Source organism: Dermacentor andersoni, chromosome 1, assembly GCF_023375885.2.
Source record: "Dermacentor andersoni chromosome 1, qqDerAnde1_hic_scaffold, whole genome shotgun sequence".
Classification (NCBI taxonomy): Eukaryota; Metazoa; Arthropoda; class Arachnida; order Ixodida; family Ixodidae; genus Dermacentor; species Dermacentor andersoni.
In genome coordinates, this window is record NC_092814.1 from 86,801,777 (window position 1) to 86,823,486 (window position 21,710).

Here is a 21,710-nt window from a genome sequence, read left to right on the forward strand (position 1 = left end):
TTTGGGAAAACAAAGTATTTATTGTTCCTAAACTATTATTATCTGTCAACTCTGCCCACTCATCTTCAGCACTGTTTTCAAAGTCGCTGCCACAATTTTTAATGGCTTTCTTTTCTGCCCGCCCTTTTTCCAAATATTTACATTAACCGCCGCAGTGGCTACGGACAACTGAGTTTGACCGTTCTCATTGCTAATTCAGCATACTCGTATCACCTTTGTAGGCCTTCATAGTCACGACTGCATATTGGTGCATATAGCTGTACTGCTTCAAAATTATACTTTTTTTTTAGCTTTATTACAACGATTACCACTCTTTCGTGAATACTGCAGAATCCGTCGACGTTCCCTTCTATGTCCTTATGAAATGCAAGTTCAACTACCACACTCCCTCGTGTCAGAAAGGCGTCTGTACCAGAAGACGTGGTTAGCACTGTAAGTGGCTCACCAGTCATCGTCACCTCCCTAAGTGTTACGATATCCGAGGGAACGCTCGATAGTTCTTCAGAGATGCCCACCAAGCTACAGCTATACTGAATAAGTTTCTCGTGTTGGGCATCGCCTACTTCAAATTCTAGTGGAGTCCGCCGCAGACCCCCATATACTTAGCACGCCGTTTATTACGCGCAGCAAGTCTCAACGCTGCATTGTTCAGGTGCCCCGGCGCGCAAGAAGTTAATTGCGAGCTTCACGTGGGTAATAGTAACCTCCTGTGTAAAGGCTACAAGAAATTTAACATGCGTAAACTGGAGACGTGATGAATTTTTTTAAAAAGCTTTGAATACCTCGAAACTAGCGCTTCTCTCTCTTCGAAAAACGATTGTGAAACCTGACGCGTATTCTTAATATGAATACTTTATTGTTCCTGCTGTTGTTACTTGAGAAAGGAGAAGAGGAGAGAAACAGCCTGTTTGTCTTATACTCGCAATGTTTATGCATAACTAGCCCGTAGATCGTGCCTACTAATTGCGAGCGATTTGTTACGTTTGTAAGACTAGAATAACGCGAAGAAAAAATAAGTTAAACAAAGGCGAAAGGACAACAATCAAACGATGGACATGAGTAACTTCTGATAACGCGAAAAACTTATTGTTTATAGTCGCCCACTTTTCTTGTGTGTATCCTACTCTTGTGCTACTGGGTATAATAGATTCAAAAGTGAATTATGTGCTTAAGCAGTTTTATGCGCGCATCCCCCCGTACAAGAATTAAACCCTGCTTCCCTCATCTCCTTGGCGGCGAGCTCTAGTACCTGCTCAAAAGCATATGTAAGCGCAATGTCAAGACGGGAGGCACGGCACATAAAAAGAAAATAAGCTAACGAAAAAAAAGAGCATGTGTTCTGAATAGCCAGTAAGCTTCGAACGATGAAGCCCGACATAGCCAGTTACTGAAGAGACAATCGTTAGCTGTAATGACTTGCCCAACGCCCTCGGTGGGGAAATGTTTCTTTGAGTGCATAAATGAAAAAAAAGCAACGCAAGTTCTTTCATTAAATTTAATGGCTCATTCCGCTTGAACAACTCTGGATATACTGAAAACGTCTCCGCGTGCCTTTTTCTGTTCGTTATTTCCCTTCTTTATTGTTTTCGGGTGTTCTTCATAGTGAAAGAACCGTTAAAGGCATCAAATAAAAATTCTCTGGAGGCTTAGCTCTATATATTCATAAGGGTATAGCTAACACCAACCTTTTTTTTATTTGTAGGGAAAGCTTATGCGTAAGATAAAGACCATGTTTTAATGTATTTTTTGTTTTACAGTTCCAGTTGTTACAGGGCCTATCCTCACGATGCTCCGGTCGTCTTAGGTTATGAGAGGTTTCCTGCTTCATTTTATTTGTTATTGGATTCTGACAACCATAAGGCCCTCACGAGAGTATACGTTTGTTTGCCATCCTCATTAACGTCGTGTCACGTAAAAAGGCGGAATCGTTTCTGATGTTTACTTTTGAAAAAGCATGCCAAGAAACAAAATACCCATGCTACTATACTCCTGTGTAAGCCCCGTCCTCACAGAATCAAAATAACTTTAACGTTAGAAAAGTGAAACCGCAGTCACGGAGCATCAAGATCACAAGCTCCGTGCAGTGAGATTAAGACACGTTGGGAGAATGTGAATTGCAACCCCACAGCATGGACCTCTTCACGGGCATTTCGAAACGACATAAAGCGACCGGATATAGCATGTCGTACCGTCGGCTATTTCACGGAGCCAAACGCGAAACGGAAGGCGCCATTAAAATAATAATTAAAACAAACATTTCACTTGACTGTATCAGTAGAAGGCGCGAACTTTACTTTCCAAAGGAGAAGAAAAAGAAAACAAAATGCTAACCACTCACTTTTTTTTCCTTTCTTTTTTCTCAATCTTATTTTCCAAGCTATCTATATTCGAGGGCAAAAAAAGAATAATAATAATAATAAAGGCAGCGTTCCTTCTGCTTGACTGATGCAGATGCCTGGGAGCTGGTTTACCACGCAGCTCCTACGCCGACATCTGCGTATCTGCAAGGCCGGACTCAGAGGGGGCGACAGAATGCACTTTGCCCCGAAAAGTGCGAGCAACCGGCGCACTTCACTTTAAAAACTGCCCCGGCGGAGCGTGCCTATATACCACGCGCCGTTAGTCGAGGATGCAATCAACAACTTTTTACTCGGGGCGCCGTAAACAAACGCGGAAACCAATTTCCCAAGATGAGGAAACCATCGCGGGCAGTGGCGAAACGCGGCGGCGGGAACCCTGGCGAACCAGTTTCGAAGGAAGGCGTAGCCGAGGCTTCCTCGGAGCCCCAGGCTCGGCGCGAAATGTCGGCAGAAATGGCACGGGGCTCGCCGCGTACTCCAACCCCGCTCCTTCCAGGCACAGTTTTGTCCTTCGCTTCTTCTTTTCCTATACATAGCGCATGTGGCTGCGGCAGTGGCGACGGAAACAAAACTGCACGAACCTTTTCTTTTTTCCGTCAAGCACCGGCTTTCGTCAAATTCTCGCAACACCGCCCCCCCCCCCCCCCCCCCCCCCCTCCGCCCCCTGAAACTCGTACGATTCTCCTTCGCAACCCAGCTGGTTCTCCTTCCGCACTGCCGAGCCATTCTCATCAGAATGAACGAACGACGTTATATATGCGAGTCGAGTATGGAGCGCTCCGAGCGGAATTCGCTGCAGAGGATGTCCTTGATCTGTTTACACCGCATCGCGCCTTCGTTTTCTCTCCTTGCTCCCTCTCTGTCTGCCTCCACCTTTATGCCTGTGAAACGTTTTGTTTGCGAGAATGTCCATACTATATGTTCGCGTCACCCTCCTCCCTATCACCAACACTCTTCCGTGTATGTGCGTGTTTTACGCGGGTACAAATATTCCGGCGACGTGCGCAGAAAGAAGTCCCGCACCATGACCTGCATGACGCGGTACCGTGCCGCTTGTTTTTCGACATCGTAGAGGGTGCACCAACCTGCAGCTGTCTTTGATAGATGCTCGAAAGGAATCACACTTCGCGGCTACGCCTAACGAAGAGTCCTACGGCAGCACCCTTTCCTGCTCGCTCTACCGGAATGCGAAATTTGCGACAGCAGGCTGCAACACGACATTCTGTTGGCGAAGAGAGGTACCAACCGTGCGACGGAGCTCATGTCATGATACCATTCCATTTCCTTTCTTTCTTTCTTTCTTTTTTGCAGCGAAGCTGTTTACCTGACGGACCTGTATGATTGAGCCGTATGGTTGGTCTCGTGGGGGGGGGGGGGGGGAGGGGGGGGGTAATATCTGGGCTAGCTAATGTCCGTTAAGTGAACAAAAAAGATGGCGGCGTGAGCGCCGAACAGGGGAGAACTAACCATAGTGCGGCGGAGAAGAAAGAAGGCACACGAGATTTCACAGCGCATCGACCTGCGCGGTAGGGCAGTGCCCCCGCGCTGCCGGCCGTTGCTGCCGGCTGCGTCTGTTGTTTTCTGCTCTCAATACACGGCGCGGCAGTTGCGGCGGCAAAACACGGGGATGTGCGCCGGGGTAGTCGTCGCGTTGTGTAATAACCGGATTGTGCATTGCACAGGTGGACCACTGCAACAGTTGCAACCACAACAAAAATGGGGAATATGGGAAGAACACGCATTGTGCGCATGGCCGAAAAACAAGCCGAGTACGCGGAGAGGCGTCGAAAGCAGAGACGCGACTATAACGAACGACGACGTGCCCGTGAGGAAGCGGAGAATGCGGCCAGTGACTTCGCCTCCGACGAACGTTAGCGAGAGCAGATGCGAGAGTCTAATCATCGGCGTCGAGCGCAAGCTACCGATAAAGAACGTGTACTGGAGGCCGGTCGTAAGCGTCAAGCTAGGTGTTTCGAGTCTGCGTCCAAGCGGGTAGGAGCGTGAGTTGCCACGTTCTTTGAGTTTTACCGGAGCGAATTCCAAATCAAGAGACTGTTTCTGGTTCGACACGAATTTTTTGATGATTGTAACTTTTTTTTATAATAAGCTTCCACAATAGAGGGGTCGCGTCAGACTGCGCCACTCATTAAAAAAAAACTAGAAGGTACATTTAATTTCAGAAGCTATTTGAACTTCGCATATGCTGCTATTTTTTTTTTCATAAAAAATTATCTCTATAATTTTCTACCAATCACGAAAACTACTAGGTTGTTTCTAAATGCAGTTCAGAGCTCGGAACTATGCTTACTGTGCCGATATGTGTTTCCGTTAAGCCGAAGGCCTCTACCGTCAGGCCACCTCATCTTCAGCTTTCACCCACGGTATATGGCGAAGAGAAGCAAAACCGAAATTTGAACTTGCGCCCCTGCGGTAATGTGCAGTTAAATACACTAAGCGCTGCGCTAGGGATTAGCTTTGTCGTAATCTAACTCGCGCACGGTTTTGCGCCCTACACGGACTCTAAAGAGTGGTGGCGTATGTGCCCCTGTTTCGGAGGCCACAACAGGCAATACTGTAGTGGACAAGGACGACGCCGTGTGCGTCGACCTTCAAGAAGTTGTTAGTGATAGGATGTCGGTGTCGGCTGTGAGTGCCTGCTGGTGTCGCAGCAAATGAGTTTAGAGTCGAAGAAATTGGTCGAGTCTGCTGATTTTCTTTCTTTCTAGTCACTTGTTGGCTGAACTGCAGTTTACGGAGTGCGATCATGTTCCTAGCCCAAAGAGGACAAGTGGTCATGGTGCACCTCCGTATTCCTGTACTTGTACGTTAGCGTGATTCACGAAAATATCGTGCCTTCACCTTACGTTGTTTTCTACAAAGTTCAAGCGTGCATTTTTACAGAAAGTGTCATGTTAGCGTTCACAAGAAGTGCGTCACTTGCAAACCACCGTGAGATATCACTAGCTATTAGATTCCGCTCACGAATTCGATTCCTGACTTCGATGGTTGCATTGCATTGCGGGCGGAGCGAAAGGCGCGTGCATTTTGAGGTACGTTAAACAATTCAGCTGTCAAGAGCAGACTGCCAAAGCAGAGAAGACAGAGACCCTTAAGTGCGCGACCATCAAGGCCGTAGTGCTTGCAGCCATTAGATTGACAACTAAAGAAATATTTCATTTATGCGCAACTTCCGTATTTACGTTCAGCGACAGCACTCACATCCACAACTCCTCAGACTCGCTTCGACTCTGCCTCAGTGATAGTTCCGGTGTCACGTGTTTTAGTTATCCAAAGGAAAAGTGGAAAAATACTTATCAAGAAAGGGGTGAGAGAAGAAGTCACAGTCTCTCGAATGATATTTACTGCATGCTTAGAAGAAGTATTCAAGCTGTTCTGCTGGGAAAAATTAGGAGTAAGGATCAAGGACGAATAGATCAACAACCTTCATTTTACCAGCGACATTTTCCTGTTCAGCAACTCTGGGGACACAGTGCAACAGATAATTGAGGACTTTAGCCGAGAACGTGTAAGAGTATAGGGTTGAAGATTAATATGCGGAAGACAAAATGTAATTTTGAATGGCCTGTCAAGCGACCAATAATTAATTACTGCGAGTCAGCCCCTAGAATCACTTCAGGAGTACGTTTGTCTACATCAATTACTCACAGGAGATCCTGATCGTAAGAAGGAAATTTACAGAAGAATGAAAATGGGTCGGAGTGCATACGGTCGGCATTACCAAATCATGACTGGGAGCTAACCACTGCGTTGAAAAGAAAAGAGCACAATCATTGAATTCTACCAGTACTAATATGAAGGTTAATAAAGAATTCTGTATAAACAATGAAGAAGGACCGCGCAACAAGCGATGGAACTAAAAATGTTAGGCGTAACGTTAGGAGATAAGAACAGGGCCGTGTGGATCAGAGAGCAAACGGGGGTAGTGGCAGCTGACATTTAATAGAAAAATTGGAGTTGGGCAAGCCACATAATTTGTGCGGCATATAGACGGTGGTCCATTAGAAATACAGAGTGTGTGATAGGGGAAAGGAAGCGCTGTCGAGGATGGCAGGAAACTAGGTGGCGTGATGAAATTAGGAAATTTACAGACACTACCTGGGATCAGCTAGCTCAGGAGAGGGCTAATTAGAAATCGCTGGGAGAGGCCTTCCTCCTACAGTGGGCATACAAATACGCTGATGGCGCTTTACAACGCGCAAAATGCGTCCAGGATATTAACGTACTGTTGCTCTTGCAGATTGTTTGGCACTGCGAGGCCGCATTCGCATGTTTACAGAACGGCGTGAGTGACCACTTGGATACCATCACCACCACATTCTCCTTGTACTATGAGGGCAATGACGGCTCCGTACAAAGTGCGTCAGTGTAGCAAGATCGACTGCTTGAACCGATTTGATCAGAAACCAGTACGAATGCTTAACCGCTATGTGCTTCGCGTGCGCTGCTGCGAAGTATTCTGACGTGCACAGGAACGTGAGTTCTTATGAAGCTGGTATATCTGTGGAAACGTTGGCGCTGAACATTGCGGTGATGTTGACTGATTAGCCTTGACTTCTATGAGGTGTCACTTGGGGTATGACACGCAGTGTAGTTAGGGCCTCCGGGCCTTGACTTCGCCAACCTATGATTTAGTACCAGGATTAAAAGTCAGGTGTACGCGCCTTCGTGCATTTCGGCTCTGCCAGAATGCGACTGCCCGGACCTGCGAAACTCTAGACTTGCTGCGTGGCCTCATCGTGTTTTATCACCTGAGGAGAAGCCAAAAAGAAGCGATGAACGCTGACACGACGTCAAACTGTGATAGACTGCGAAAATTGCACGTGTGGATGTTACGTAGCGATGTTTTTTGCCATAATTTTGGGAGTGTCAGTTGCCACGGCTTCTTTCTGTATTCGACTTTCAGGGCTACTTTCATAGCTCTCCGTGCCCTCAACAGAGATCCCATGCGAAGAGAGAGCGCGTTTCGTAGTCGGTTGGTGCTCGACAACACTGTCGACCAGCACCTTAGACGGTACTGACTGACAGGGGAGCTGATATTGAAGCTACGCGCGTCATTAGAACCCCACCTCAAACCGTGTGCTGCGTGATTACATACAATCCAGATGGACGTACGGGTGCCTTCAGGCCATATGAACTACTTATTATGCAGTTTTCGTGTTTGTCCCAATTAATATCCAAATAAACACACTTAGTCGCTTTGTAATACGATGGTGGCGGCGGTGGTGGTGGTGATGTGACTGCAGGCGGTGTTAGCCTGGCAGACCTGCCCTGCAATTGCTCCGCCTGAGCGTATCTTTCTGCGCCAACTACGTCACCATGTGTGCATTAGTCCTGTCTCTCGCAGAAATGTGACGAGGATGCATGACACTTCCATTGTCGTTATTTGACGGTGGTGCGGGGAAGAGGCGAGTGCCGTTGCACTTGTAGGCGCTGCAGCAGACACCCGGAAATGGAAGCTGTCGAAAAAGGGTGTGCAGAAATCTGCCGTGAGAATATAGCCTCAACTACAGATCCATGATGTGCGATGGTGCTATCAGTTGACCGCGCTTTTTTCAATCCTTGTCGTTTAATCAGAACTATGCTTCCTCTTCGCTCTCATGCGACGCCGCAAGTTAACTGCGCTGCCACTTCGTTTGCACCCTTATTTTGGCGTAAGAACGTTTTGGCTAAGGAATTGCGTAAGAACGGCGTAGCTTAGTGAATTCCGCCCCAGATCTATGCTCTTTGGCATCTTCGTACTATAGCTTCTGTCTTAATATTTTCCCCAATTCGTTAAGAGAGAAAAGGACACACATAAATAATCTCTTCAACAATAAATTAAATTCTGTGTTTTACGTGCCAGGACCACAATCTGGGGCGCTATAACGCAAAGCTATCCCAAAATTTTCTATTCCAATTCTGCAATCAGCCCTCCGCGATTGGTCAAAAAATTTTGGAGCCACCACCCATGCGCCTGTATGTCACGTGACGTCGCGAAAACCGCGAAAACGCCCCATCTAATATAACATGCGCGCCCTGATTGTGCATGATCAGACAGAACGGAAGAAAAATAACATATTTCGACGCCTTTCTCGCCATTAGCGAAAGAAACGTTGTTTGACCAGTTGCTGTTGGTCGAACTTTTTGGGGCTGCACCCACCTTGCCTGTCTGTCACCCGACGTCACGAAACCGTCAAAGCTCACCGCTTCAATCTGACGTGTACGCGTTCAAAACGAATTAATATGCCGAACAAAATTGAAAGTTTTTCTGAATAGCTGGGCACTGGCCCGTCCCGAAAGGAATAGAAGATGGCTATAAAGAAGATGGCATACTGCATCAAGACGGGAAGTTGGGCCAGTTGGTTGGGATTCACGTGTCGTCGTTTTATTCCTTGTTCTGTCCGTGTCTTGTGTGGCGCTCTAACGAACCTTGCTATGAAAGAAGGTGACTCCACGGCTACTCGGAGTTGCCGTGGAGTATGGATTTATTTTCGTATAATAAACAATTTTGCGTGGCCGTATAACGTTATCGAGACCTTTCAGCACGTATACGAAATTTGCTCTGTCAACCCCTATGAAAATGGTCATTGCCTTTATGTTTCCTTTATGTTTCCTTCTTGTGCCCTATGTGACCTTTATGATTCCTTGTCCTTTGTGTGACCTCCGGGACGCCAACTTTGTGTGTACCACATGTTTACTCATCCTAACGTATACCTCGAGGAAGTGACCTTTATTATGCCTCTAGGATGTGTCCTTTATGTTTACGGCAGGATGTTAACTGGGTGTGCTCTTTGCGTTACCTGAGTGTACACTTGAGTGCACATGTAGGTGACATAGAGTGCACATAACAACTGTCTGTACATATAACACAGGCAGATATATCTGTACAGTGTGACAGCCATTGATACACTCTGCAGAGTCATTGTAATACTAAATCTTGACTTATCCTTTCATTTGCCCCAAGAAAACAACCCTTAATATAATTATTGTAGGGTGTGCCCTTTGTGTTTACGGCGAGATGTTACCTAGGTGTGCACTTCAGTGCATACGTAGGTAACATAGAGCATTAATCCATGTATGGTGCGCATGCACTCTATATATGTTACCTACATGTGCACTTGAGTGCACATGTAGGTAACAGAATGTACGCAGTGAGCAGTGAGCATAGTACAGTTAGATCTATCTGTACTGTATGTTAGTCACTGGCAGATTCAGGGAAAAGGCACTGCTTGCCCCCCTCACACTAGACATGCCGACCGGCACTAATTGTGCCTATGTTGTGCGGAAAATTGAGCATGCCATGAAATAGGATGGTGTATATAATGATTTATGCTATGCATTCTCTTAATATATAAAGTATTTCTTACTTTTTCAACCTGCTATTCTCCAGTAGCAAGTCAGATGCAGAAATCTGCAGTATTTAACCTAATATGCAAGAATTTTATGAAAGTTCTGTGCCAGCTAGACTATTAAATATAATTGATTGAATGTTTAAGACGCTTCTCATAGCAGGCGCCTTTCAGATGCTCCGCTTCGCCTCCAGTTTGGGAAATAATCTACTTAACTTATATATCGGGCTTATATATAAGCGCTATGTTACCTGTGTGGGCACTCTATGTTACCTAGCTGTGTACTCCCTCGAGTGCACCTCCAGGTAACATAGAGTGCGCCCAATGATTATCTTTTTACACACGCTACAGATAGATCGTCTACATGAAAGATGTATTAACTTTAACTACTGGCGTATCACAGTAAAACAAATGGGGGGGGGTGCACCTGCCTCCCCCTCCCTATCTATCTTGGCTGTATTGATCACCACGCGCCATCAACAGTACATAAGTACAGCAAAGCCTCATGCAGCGAATAATATCTCACGACAAATAACAATTGCGCGGCGGCTGGAGACGCGGTGGCACGACGCGCAGTGTTCGATGGCTTGCGCTACATGAACCGAAAAAGAGGCGGACGCCTCCGCGGCCAATCCGCCGTTTATATGATTATACAACCATTTAAGTAGCTGTTCGCGGTGTTGTATTGGCTTCATGATAGCATCATTGCACATAAATATCTAATACGTACATTACGATTGTCTCTATAATACCCTCGTAAGATTTCTTTGCAGCCGTCAGCGGGAAATGCAAGCGCTGCCACCTCCAAAGCTGAACTGGAGCTGCCGCTAACTTTCAGAACGCTTAGTTCGAAAGAATGTACTGAAATTGATTATCTATAACGTTTCTGATACTCTAAACTGAAAAAAAAAAAAAACTCGAACATTGGGAGACGCTGCCACTGCTCCACCTCAAAACCGTGGTCTTCGAAGCACTTTTTGACATGTTGCTTTTTCTGCGCAATTTTTTTTTTTTAAGCCCTCGGCCTTGCCATGATACCTTTCCTCTACTACTCACACAGATTATACACAAAAGTACGGTCACTAACCAATGCATAACCGGCGGTCGATGCTAAAAGTGCCTTTCTTTTTAAAACTGCATGTGATTGCTGTAGCGAGATAGCAAAGTGGGCGAGTTGGTTACGATTCATCGTACCTTTAGCAACAGCGCAAAAGCGACGCGGAAACAAGGAAGAAACACTCCTAAGAAACAGCGCCGTTTTGTTCTGTTTCTTTTGTCCGTGTCGCTTTCGCGCTGACCAGAAGTACGAGTCATTGCTGTGTCAATATTAGCAGGCGTAGAAGTAGGGCAGCGCGGATCCCGTAAATGCTTGCTTGGGCGTACAACTGAATAATTTATAATTGTGAGTTGGCTGAGTATGAAAGTTGTGTGTGGAGTATGGCGGTATTTGATTACGCGAGCATGCAAGCAGTACGCCTGTTTCACTTTGGCCAAAGCTCCAGCTGCCGCTGCAAGCCAGCCATCGCCACATTTTGTCGCCTTTATTCCTTACGCTACGAGGAAATATGGTTCCACCTTTTCAAGATAAGGCCTGACATTCTCAAAAACACGCCACTGGGCGCCATAAGAAGCGTGTGTATGTGTGGTGATTCCGAATTTCTGATCGGTGGGTCTCACAGCTATCGCGGCTGCCCGCACACCGTCCGCCAGCGCAAGGAGACGGAGCTGCACATGATGCGCGCTGATTGGCTCGTGTCCGTCGGCAAAAGTTCGCGCATAGTTCGTCTGAAATCTCTGTATATACTTTAAAAGAACAAGGCAGCGTACCAAGACACTTTAAACTCAATAATTTGTGTTTAAATACCAGTCTTCCTTCCAGCTACGACTTTTTTCAAGTCTCGAAGGCCGTGCTTTTACAAAATACCCGCTCTAAAAGAAAATGTAGATCTCGGAGGCTAAATTCACTTGTTAACCGCAGCGCGGCGCTGCCGCAGTGTGACGGTTGGGCCACGTTGTGTTGGTGTGCGCGGTGAGAGTGCTCGTTGCAGTTACACGGTAATTGAATCATATTTTCGAACTGCCTAAACAAACTGTGATCCGTATCGTGTGCATTAACCATCAGGAAACCTCTGGACTCGTGTAACGCCATTCATTCGCCTTATGTTTCCTGTGATACGCCTGTCTTATGTGTACTACAGCGCCCGTCCGAGCTGCCTTTGTTCTCGCCTGTCCGCGTTCGCTCGTGAAATACCTGGTACTGTGGCTTCGAATTCTGGTGCGTGGAAGAATTTGTTGAAAGTTGTGCTTTCGTGCGCTGGTGTTCATCGGCAATTCGACCGTGTTCGCGCCGGGAAGAGCGTCGTCGCGTGGTGCCTGCGAGACAAAGGAGCCGTTCGCCGACCGCATTGAAGGTAAGCAGGTCTGACGCTTGCGCGCATTCTCGCAGCTTATGGTACATGTAGTAAGCTTTGTGGAACGACAACAGAACACTTTCGTAGCGTATGTTGACCACGTTGCTCTGCACATTTAGCAAAGCGTTTCACAAGGGGAATTTCTGTGAAATGTATTATTTCTCACCGCTTATTTGCTTTATGCAGTGATGTGCTACCACCGCCGATTGTTGGGATTTAATGGGCAAATATTTACGTAAACGCTGAAAGTTACTGTTTCCTCGGTAGTTTCCCAGCACAAAATGCTTCCGTAGGTATGCATTTCCGCAAGTTACGTGTGTAATGCATGTCGATGTGTCACGGGCATCGCGAGTTGGCACTTGCGGTGTTTTACACTTGAGCAGATATTAGCTTATGTGAAGATTATTTTATTGATGCAGTTCAGTTAGAAGTCCAGCTTCGCGAGAACCTGTCTGCATTGTTTCTGTTCATCGGCGTGCTCGCGTATTTGTCTTCTATATTGCACGGCAAATATAGACCGATATTACAACAGCGAAATTTTTTTTTAATCGAGGCATGTCAATGAGACGCTCGTTTTCATTAATATTTTGATCTGAAGAACAGGATGTCAGCTCCTGCGACTGTTGTGAAAGTATGGGGGTTGTAGCACTGCGTAAATAGGGCTGCGATTTTGTTGCGATGCTTTCCACTCGATGTTTGCCTCTCTTATAGCCCACCATTCACAGTTGGCGGTTCTAGTCAATAACGATGGCGGAGTGTCAGTCAGACCACTGAGGAAAAGGAGTAGCATAGGAAAGGGCATCGCTACAATATCGCGGCCTAGGTTTTAGACCGTTCATAAACGATTGTTTTGATTCTCTACATATTTAGGTTTTGGTGATAATTTCACAGATATTCTGATGTTTGCTTCTGGTTTTATTCCCGCCTCAATTTTAAAGTATAACAGTGTAACCTCGTGAGATATAACTACGAGACATCTGTTTGATGTGAGAGTCCCTTTTTTTTTGAATTCCACATGACACTGTAAATCACACGCTTGAAGCTTCACGTCGCAATAAATTAAACCTTTCTTACTGTTGAAGGTTATGCGGGTTCTGGAGTCAAGCCTACAACCTGTAGAAACCTGCTGCACTGCTACATACTGGATCGCACAATGATGCACTTGACCTGCATGCTTTTACAAGGTGAGTAAAAAACTAGCTGCACTAGTTTTTGCTCGTGGCATAGTGAGGGCCTCAACTTTGGGAACCTCGATACTTGAGGTACCACACAAAGGTTTATTGGCCAGTTGCCTACTCGTACAGCTCATGTACTACTTAGCAGCTGCTGCAATAATGATTAAAATAATTTGTGAGCAGTTTCATACCTGAGTGGACTGGCAAACAGTGCAGTCTGTTTCAAACAACTAGTTAAAAGCTTCTGTGTTGCCCTGATGTTTTTGTGAGCTATTTTTGACTGCTGCAAGTTTCTTAGCTGTGCATACAGGCCAAGCTGTTCTTGCTTATATGAACATTTTTGAATAAGTGAGAAAGATTGGCTTTTGTTTCGTTTTTCAGGTGCCCTGTGAGCTCTCATCCAAGCACCGCATTCCAGAGATCTGCTGTGAGCAGACGTGGCAAATTGAAGTAAAATGCAGATAGTCCAATAAACTACTCGTAATTTCAGACTTTACAAAGTATAGTCAAAACTTTCTTTTAAAAGTGTAAGCACTAATATAACCTAATTTTCCAATCAAACATTACATTTTATATTAGTAAGAAAGACATAACTAGAACAGCAGCACTGCAGGGAAGAACGTACAATGGTACTCAAGTGTTATACATAAATATTATATGAAGGCCAATTAGTTTGTAACTTTAACGAATTGGCATGAATCTCTGTGCCGTAGCAGTGTTCCAATCCTTATACTGCATCATGTAGGGAACAGTAACTTTACAATGAAACCAATGCAAAACATTAAAACTCACAAAAAGTGCATAAATATAAAATGGGTACAGGGAACTCTTCATCTATGCATGTCTACGCGAAATAGAGGATTTAATCACTGGGGCTACATAAAGGATGCATAAAGGTGGGACATACGAAGGAAACATAAAAGCAGTGGCCAAATTTCAACATGGAGGAAATATAAAGGACGGTAACGTAAAGGATGCACAAAGGAAGGACACATATAGGAAACATAAAAGCAGTGGCCAAATTTCAACATGGAGGAAACATAAAGGACGGTAACATAAGGGATACATAAAGGGAGGACACATGAAGGAAACATAAAAGCAGTGGCCAAATTTCAACATGGAGGAAACATAAAGGACGTTTCCTCATGTGAACTCCGGGAAACATACAGTAAACATAAAGGACATAACCATTTTCATAAGGGAACTCTACGTTGCTGAGTATCCATTTTAGCGGCATTTTCAACGTTCCGTTGCACGCCGCCGCGATTTTTGGCCAGCCACCACAAGCCAAGTAAGAGGAAGCGGACCAATCGCAAATGCGGGCACCACACTCCTCATCCGATTATCTACTTTCACTGTGCTGGCTCAGCCCCGTCGAAACTCTTTCCACTTGAGCGTGCTCCTCGCCTCTTCTCAGTCAGATAAAAAAAAAACTGCCCAATGTAGGCAATGCTATTCGCTTTGAAAGCAAAAGGAAGTGACATCCTATAAACGAGAAAGGTATTTGATTGGACTTTTGAAAAAGAAAAACGCTGCTTGTTACCGCCCGATGCTTGCGTCGGTGGTTACGTAAGTTTGACGTCAGGAGATTGGAATAAAAACGTATTGCAATAGTGTTATGTTATAGGGCCCCTGAAGTGTCCCACGCCATAGTGGAGGACACCAGATCAATTCTGACCACCTGGGGTTCCTTAACGTGCATCCAATGCACGGTACTGGAGTGTTCTTGCATTGCGTCTTTATCTTAATGCGGCCGCCGAGGCCGGGATCGAACCCGCGTCCTGGTGCTCAGCAATGTAACACCGTAGCTGCAGAACTGTACTGCGGGTGGCGTAAATAATCGTAGAGTAAATGGTGTCCTCCACAATTTTGGCTAGCTTATGTTTCTTAGGCCAAGGTTTGCGCTTTTTTATTCTATTCATCACGCGTACAGGACATGATGCATTTCCTCTTTAATGCGCTTTACCACTGTTTCTGCTTTGTTACTAATAGAAGTCGAGATTGTTGATGCCACGGCATCGTGGTATCATCATTCTCCCTGCGGTAGACCGCGAAATGGTGAAATGGTAGAGCCTCGAATGCGGTATTTCTTTTGTTGGGATCCCGGTGCCGCCGGAAAGCACACCGGTTTTTCTAATAGGTAGAGATGCACCACGACCTGATGCTCGGTTGTTTATATGAGTTCTCATCGCGAAAGGAGGCCCTATAGAGATTTGCGAGGGCCTTTGGGCTTACCTGGTCCCCACCACAGCTTTGGGGAAATAGTCGACCATCCGCCGCTACTACGCAATTCAGAGGAGTGCTGCTGCCAGGTACCTGCCGGTAAAATAAGTACAAGCTCGCTCCCGGCCTGGTACTCGACAACTCGAGAGTTCCGGATGCTTTGAAGGGCACCCACTCATTGGGAAGTTGGCCGCATAGAACCACCACACTCCCTTTTTTTTTAGGAGTCTTGGTATTTTGTTTGTCTTGCTTCTTGCCGAGCAAACATAGTGGTCTGAACGAACCTCTCCCAAACAAAGCACCCCTGGAAAGCCGCACGCCGGGCGGGCGGCTGCCTCCACCCGTCTTGTAAACTGGTGAGTGTCCGCCAGTGGGTGTCGAACCACGCGCCCCTCCCACAGCCGAGCCGGGTGTCCTTTATACCAACTGGACCACGGCTGCTGTCAATTTTGTCCCAAGGGCAAAATGCAAAATGAGGTGGTTCCGTGGGTGAAGGTGACGCTACATAGCACGAAAGTTTCTGTTTCTGGCCAACATAGCTGAGCCTAAAATTAAAATGCGGCAGAAAAAACAACAATGTATAGACAATTTCACCCATGCAGTGCACCTCTATATTGCTTACTTAGTGTCGCCATCTTTTAGAAGGCTGATTTCACTGCCATGTTGGCTTAGGCGAATGTTCCGCGTTGTATGCTAGGTATATGCTCAGCTGCAGATGTGGTAGTTTCTTTCTGGCTGGTAAGGTCTGCTTAATATGACGTGACGTCTTCTACGTTGGGAACTATTTTTTGAGACGTACTGAAGCGATCTAACTCAACGTGGCTGGTGTTTATGCTGCCGGTGAGGTGGACGGAACACACAGTGCGATTCGCGCCCGCGTATTGTTATTAGCCTCGTGCGCGACCGATGACGGCGCTGCGAACGTCGTTGCGGTGAGGTCACTCGGGGGACCAGCCTTTGTCGTCTGCTACGCTCCGGTTGTAGAAAAGCTTTTTCATGCGTTTGCTCGCGCTGACTGCGTCTCGCGTAGCACGGCGCTCTCCAATTACTGTCTGTATTTCTTTTTCTAGCTTCAGTTCTACAAATGCGAGCATTAGGAAGACAACAAACGTTGTATAATTAGTATATCTGCTCTATCACCACCCGATGTGGTAGCCCAGTGACTATATGGCATTGCGCTGCTAAGCTCGACATTGCTGATTCGACGCCGGCCGCGGCAGCCGCATTTCTATGGCGGCGAAATGCGAAAACGTTCGCGTATACTTAAGTTTAGGTGCACGTTAAAGAACCACAGGCGCTCAAAATTATTCCGCAGTCCTCCATTACGGCGTACCTCATTATCATATGAACGAGAAGAAAGGGGGCAAACCGAGGGGCCCGATTTTTATTAAACATATAATGAGAAGCCAACAAACAAAGACACCAAGCACAACATACGGGAAATTACTTGTACTTACTAATTGAATTAAAGAAATAATAAATTAATGGCAGTGAAAGTGGATGAAAAGCAACATGCCACAGGCGGGGAACGATCCCACGTATTCGCATTACGCGTGTGATGCTCGCACGCCTCCTTTCATGCCGTGTTATTTGACCTGCCTATGACAGTCTGTCTACGATATGTAAGGGTTGCCCTTTTTGTTTATCCGGCACATTCCGTAAGATGCCATACGTAATTATGTCTGGTCTTGTGGCAGCGATTCGTCGCAGTAGCAGCAGGGTCAATTGGATTTCTGCTTCAGTACACGTCGAATTGGTGCGCGCGTTCTATTTGCTTGAAGTGCGACGTCGATTGGCTGTGGTTCAGAAGCTGAGTAATAAGTACTCCGGATGTACCCCATTGTTGATGCCATCTGTAATTAATTGCCCCTAAGCAATAAAGCCGTTACAAACCAAGACGTCCTCTTATATGTTTCAGTTTAATGTATGTTGAAGCAATCTATGGGTAAGTATACATACTCTTAGCCTACATATCTTGTCTCGCGGTTAGTGGCACGATTCGCTTGCAGAATGGCTAAGGGCCTAGATAAAAGAGTTATTAATTTCCAGTCTGATACTCAATAAAAATGTTTTTCTTATTGAAACTGGAGCGCCCACCACGATGTCCATCATGCATCACTTATAAACCATTTTATCAAAGCATCGCCACTAACATTTCACGTTAGGCTGGTTGTGTTTCTGTGTTATAAGACGTGATGGCTTCCGCCCCCACGTTCAACAGACCAACACAGCATCAATGTAAATGGTTGTGGACGCCTTAAAACATGGCTCACACTCACGTGGGGTATTGGCCAAAGAGAAGGTACAAGAAGGCCCAGAGGTAGGCATAGAGAAAACTAGAAACAAAGACAAATGAAAGAAACGTACAATAAAATAAAGGAAACATTTTGGTGACAGTGACAACAAAATATTTAATGGGCATACTTTAGAAGGAGGAGGAGAGAAAACTTAATTTTCGTCAGATGTCGGAGTTCTTTGAATTACTGGGTTATTTCATCTGCCAGGTGGCGTGAGGTGGCCGTAAGCTCTTGACTTTTCAGGCGATCTCCTAAGCCCAGCTGACGGTCCTCAGTTGTACTGCGGGAACCGAGCTGGACCTCCTAGTTTTAAGTAGTATTAAGTTCCGCCCTAGGCTTCAGCCCGGGGTAGTCGCTCAATATATGTGTCAGGCCCGCCTTATAGGCGCCGAAATTTTTTGCATTTAGGTGAGGGGAAGACCGGATATATTAGTGAATACTTGTAAGGGTTACCAAATGAGCGAGTCTGCAGCTGTCTCCAGGTAACCTGTTGCAGTTTATCCAGTGATTTATGTAGAGGGGAGTATTTTAGAAGAAAAAAAACGGGATTTAGTTTGCCCCAGCACGCAATTCGAAATCAATTCAAGTCTCGTCGCTATCACCAACATGTGTGCGAGAAAAAAAAGAAGAAGAAGCGATTCACGCGTGCTTATTGACCTACGTCGGCCCAAAGCTCTTATTACCGAGCACAAATCGCATTTTTCATCTCCTCGTCAACTGGCTTGCAACCTTTCTTGCCACTTGGCAATGCTCCGTTTCATTTCCTTTTTATTCCTTATGTACTCAACGGTGCCGCCAACGAAGTCTTGAAGCCATTCGCTATATTCGCCGAGTCGAAGTGTCGAGCGTCAGCAATCCGAAGTTTCACGCAGGCTACCGCTAACGAATGCAGGGTGGAGACGGCATTAGACAGAGTAATAAGTCTTGCAATAACGTCGCCTCACCCTGGCCAGTGTTTCACTTATATATGTCGCTTCGAGAACGGCCTCGCGCACCTTACGAAAGACCTGCTGCCGGCTCTCACTTGTGGCGCGGCCCTTTTGACACGTGCGGCTCAAAGTATATAATATATATGAATGAATGAAGGGCCGCAGAAACATCGGAGCTAAACACGGAGCGAAACATAGTGAGCCAGAAATCGGTAACCTTATTCCCGAGGGAATGAAAATACCAGCCACTCATTCCTGCCAGCAGAGAAGTGCAACCATTGCTGACAACTTTCATATTTCCCGGCAGGAGTCAGACCGACGGGGAGGAATTAAAGTGCGCGGCAGGATGCCGGTCTCTGATACTGCTTCCGCGCCACGCGACATCAAAGAACTTTGGCGGTAAGAAGCTCGCAGCCTCGTTTCCGAAGAAGAAGAAAGATCAAAAGGATGTTGATACATTTCCCTCTTGGCTGTTTGCAGCGAGGGGAATTCGCATCGCTGCTGATGTAATTATTTACTGGAGATCGGCGATCATTCCCTGAACGCGTCCTCCCCTACCTACGTTCCCCTCGGTCTACATATTATTTTTTTTCCCTCGCGCCAAGTGAAAGCAGTCGTCCCCACGGAGATGCACTGCCGACCACGTGGTGCGATGACGCTCCCCTGGTCGCCTAGCAACGAGAAAAGCCGGTCAGGCCACTTTCGGATTACCCGCCCCTCAGCTGACCGATCCCCCTGCAACAGGTGGCGGCCAAAGCGGTGAAAGGCTGATGCACGCGGAGAGAGAGAGAGAGAGAGCTTTTAGAGAGGATGAGGCGCTATTTTCTGCAGCCCTTTAGGGAGCGTAGCTTAGCATCTGATGCGCGCGAAAAAAAAAGAAAATAAATAAAAGCAGAAAGAAGAAAAGGAAACGCAAACGGCGCGTGAAAGCTGAACACGAAGAAAAAATGAAAAAGAGGCCTCCCGGGAGAACCACATTCGCGAATCCATTCTTCGGATAGAAAAAGCCAGTTTTCTCATTTCCTGTTTGGAGAGCCACGTGCGCATGGTGCACACAATATGCCGCCGTCATGGCACAGTCATGCTACAGTGTTCCTTCATAAGGGGTTTATATCTGTGTCAAGCACGCGCATCATGCGCGTTTTTTCATGTGTGGCGAAATTAATGGCTGGCGAATAAGCATTTCGCTTGAGGGGGGGGGGGGGGGGGGTGCGTGCAGCGCGGAGGTCGCATTGGTTGAGAAGCGACGTACGCGCTGAGGTTTCGGTGCAAGAGCCGACAAAGCCCTGGTGCATTGACTGAGCGGCAGAAATAAGCCATTGAATCTTTAGATTTGTACAACCCACGCTTGCGACGACGACAGCTACGCATACAAGGGGGTGGTAGAGGTGGTATACTCATGTAACCAATAAAAATGCACGCATAACAGAGTGTTCGTGTTTATTTAATTTCCTTGAGCTTGTGAATCAAGTTGACAGTTCCAGTGCAATGGGTCCTTCCTTTTTTTTTTTTTTTTTTTTTAAAGTCTCGCGTCACCACCGTACGCATTGCGATGTGGCAATGTCTGCTTCTGAAGCCGCGACACCGCTTTGCCGACGCCGTGATGCAACGCCTTTTAGTACGGCAAAGGAACTCGAGGCTATATTCCGAACGCTGTCGAATTCCTTATTTTTGGCGAATATCGAAACCTCGCGTATACTATCGCAGACTCCAGTGCTGGTCGCATTCTCACTCACTGATTCAAAGAAGAAAACGCGGGAGGATTCGTATACAGCCGGCGAAATGTTCGGCATGGCTCCATCGGCTGTAGGTGCGGCGCGCACTTGGCGCGGATTTTTCGTGTTAGCGAAATTTTACGCATTCATATATAAGAAATGGGCGCTGCAACACATACATTTAGAAACCGCGCAGCAACGCCTAGACTAGAGCCTAGTTCGTTGCCGTAACCAGTAAGCGATATGTTGCACGGCAACAGCCATGCTAGTTTGAGCGTGTCTCTTTCTATACCAGGATTTGAGTTATCTCTGCTAGCCCATGCGAATGCATTTTGTAGGAAGTTTTCCGCTCACATACATGACTGTGATCATGTCGCAACTAACGTGGAAATGTGCCATCAGCGCCAGAATATAATGCAACGATTCTTTTCCTTTTTTTTTTTTCTTTTCATACTTCGTGAGCGCTCAGGTTTCGTTATCCAGTAATCGGCCGGTCGTGAGCGGTGGGTGATAAGAGAGGACAGAATCAAGAGAAAGTAATCACTATATCATACAGGGTCGGTGTAATGTAACTTTTCTATGTCAATGTCTTTCCGTGTCTCGCTTCATCAGTGGTCAAAGCTGCCTCCCCCGGCGTTATCAGTGGTTTCAACCGGCCATGAACGGTGGATGATAAGAGTGGCATATTAGAATTAAGTGGAAGGAATACCTACATTATACTGGCACAGGGGCCGCTATAACGTAAAACTATGCCAATCTGTTTCTGTTTCAAAAATTTCGGTCAGAACATTCGGGGCTACGTCCACTTCGCCTATCTGTCACGCGACATCACGAACGCACCCATTTGGCATGACGAGTACAAACTGATCATGCATGGATAGGTCGAACAAAAGGGAAAAAATATTTGCTGATTCTACGCCTTTTTTACCATTGGATAAAAATTTTGCCGTGTGCGCCCACTTTGCCTGTCGGTCACGCGAGGTCACAAAACCTCGAAAACGATCTAAACGTCAAAGTAACGTGTTCGCGCTAGAGAAGGGTAAATATGCTTACTAAACAGATTTTTTTGGTTTTTTCTATAGCCGCAGACTTCCCCGTTCTGGAAGTAATAGATGATGGATGTCCGATGATCGCACTTGCACTGGCTGCTCGGAGCTGGCGGCGAGAATTGATTTCTTTGCGTAAAATTTAAAAAAAAAATGCGCGGCAGTATAAGGTTGTCGAGCCCTTTCCGCGCGTATACTTCCCGCG

The 21,710-nt window shown here is 46.3% G+C and overlaps 2 long non-coding RNA genes across 2 annotated transcripts in view; one reads left to right on the forward strand and one right to left on the reverse strand.

Annotated features, from left to right (window-relative positions):
- The window catches only part of LOC140215891 (uncharacterized), a 266,281-nt gene that overhangs the window by 179,126 nt on the left and 65,445 nt on the right, over positions 1-21,710 (reverse strand). The gene's annotated exons all lie outside the window — the stretch shown is intronic.
- Positions 11,715-13,754, forward strand: LOC129380517 (uncharacterized). The gene is made up of 3 exons (XR_008608626.1): positions 11,715-12,120; positions 13,203-13,304; positions 13,677-13,754. It is a non-coding gene; the product is annotated as an uncharacterized lncRNA (long non-coding RNA).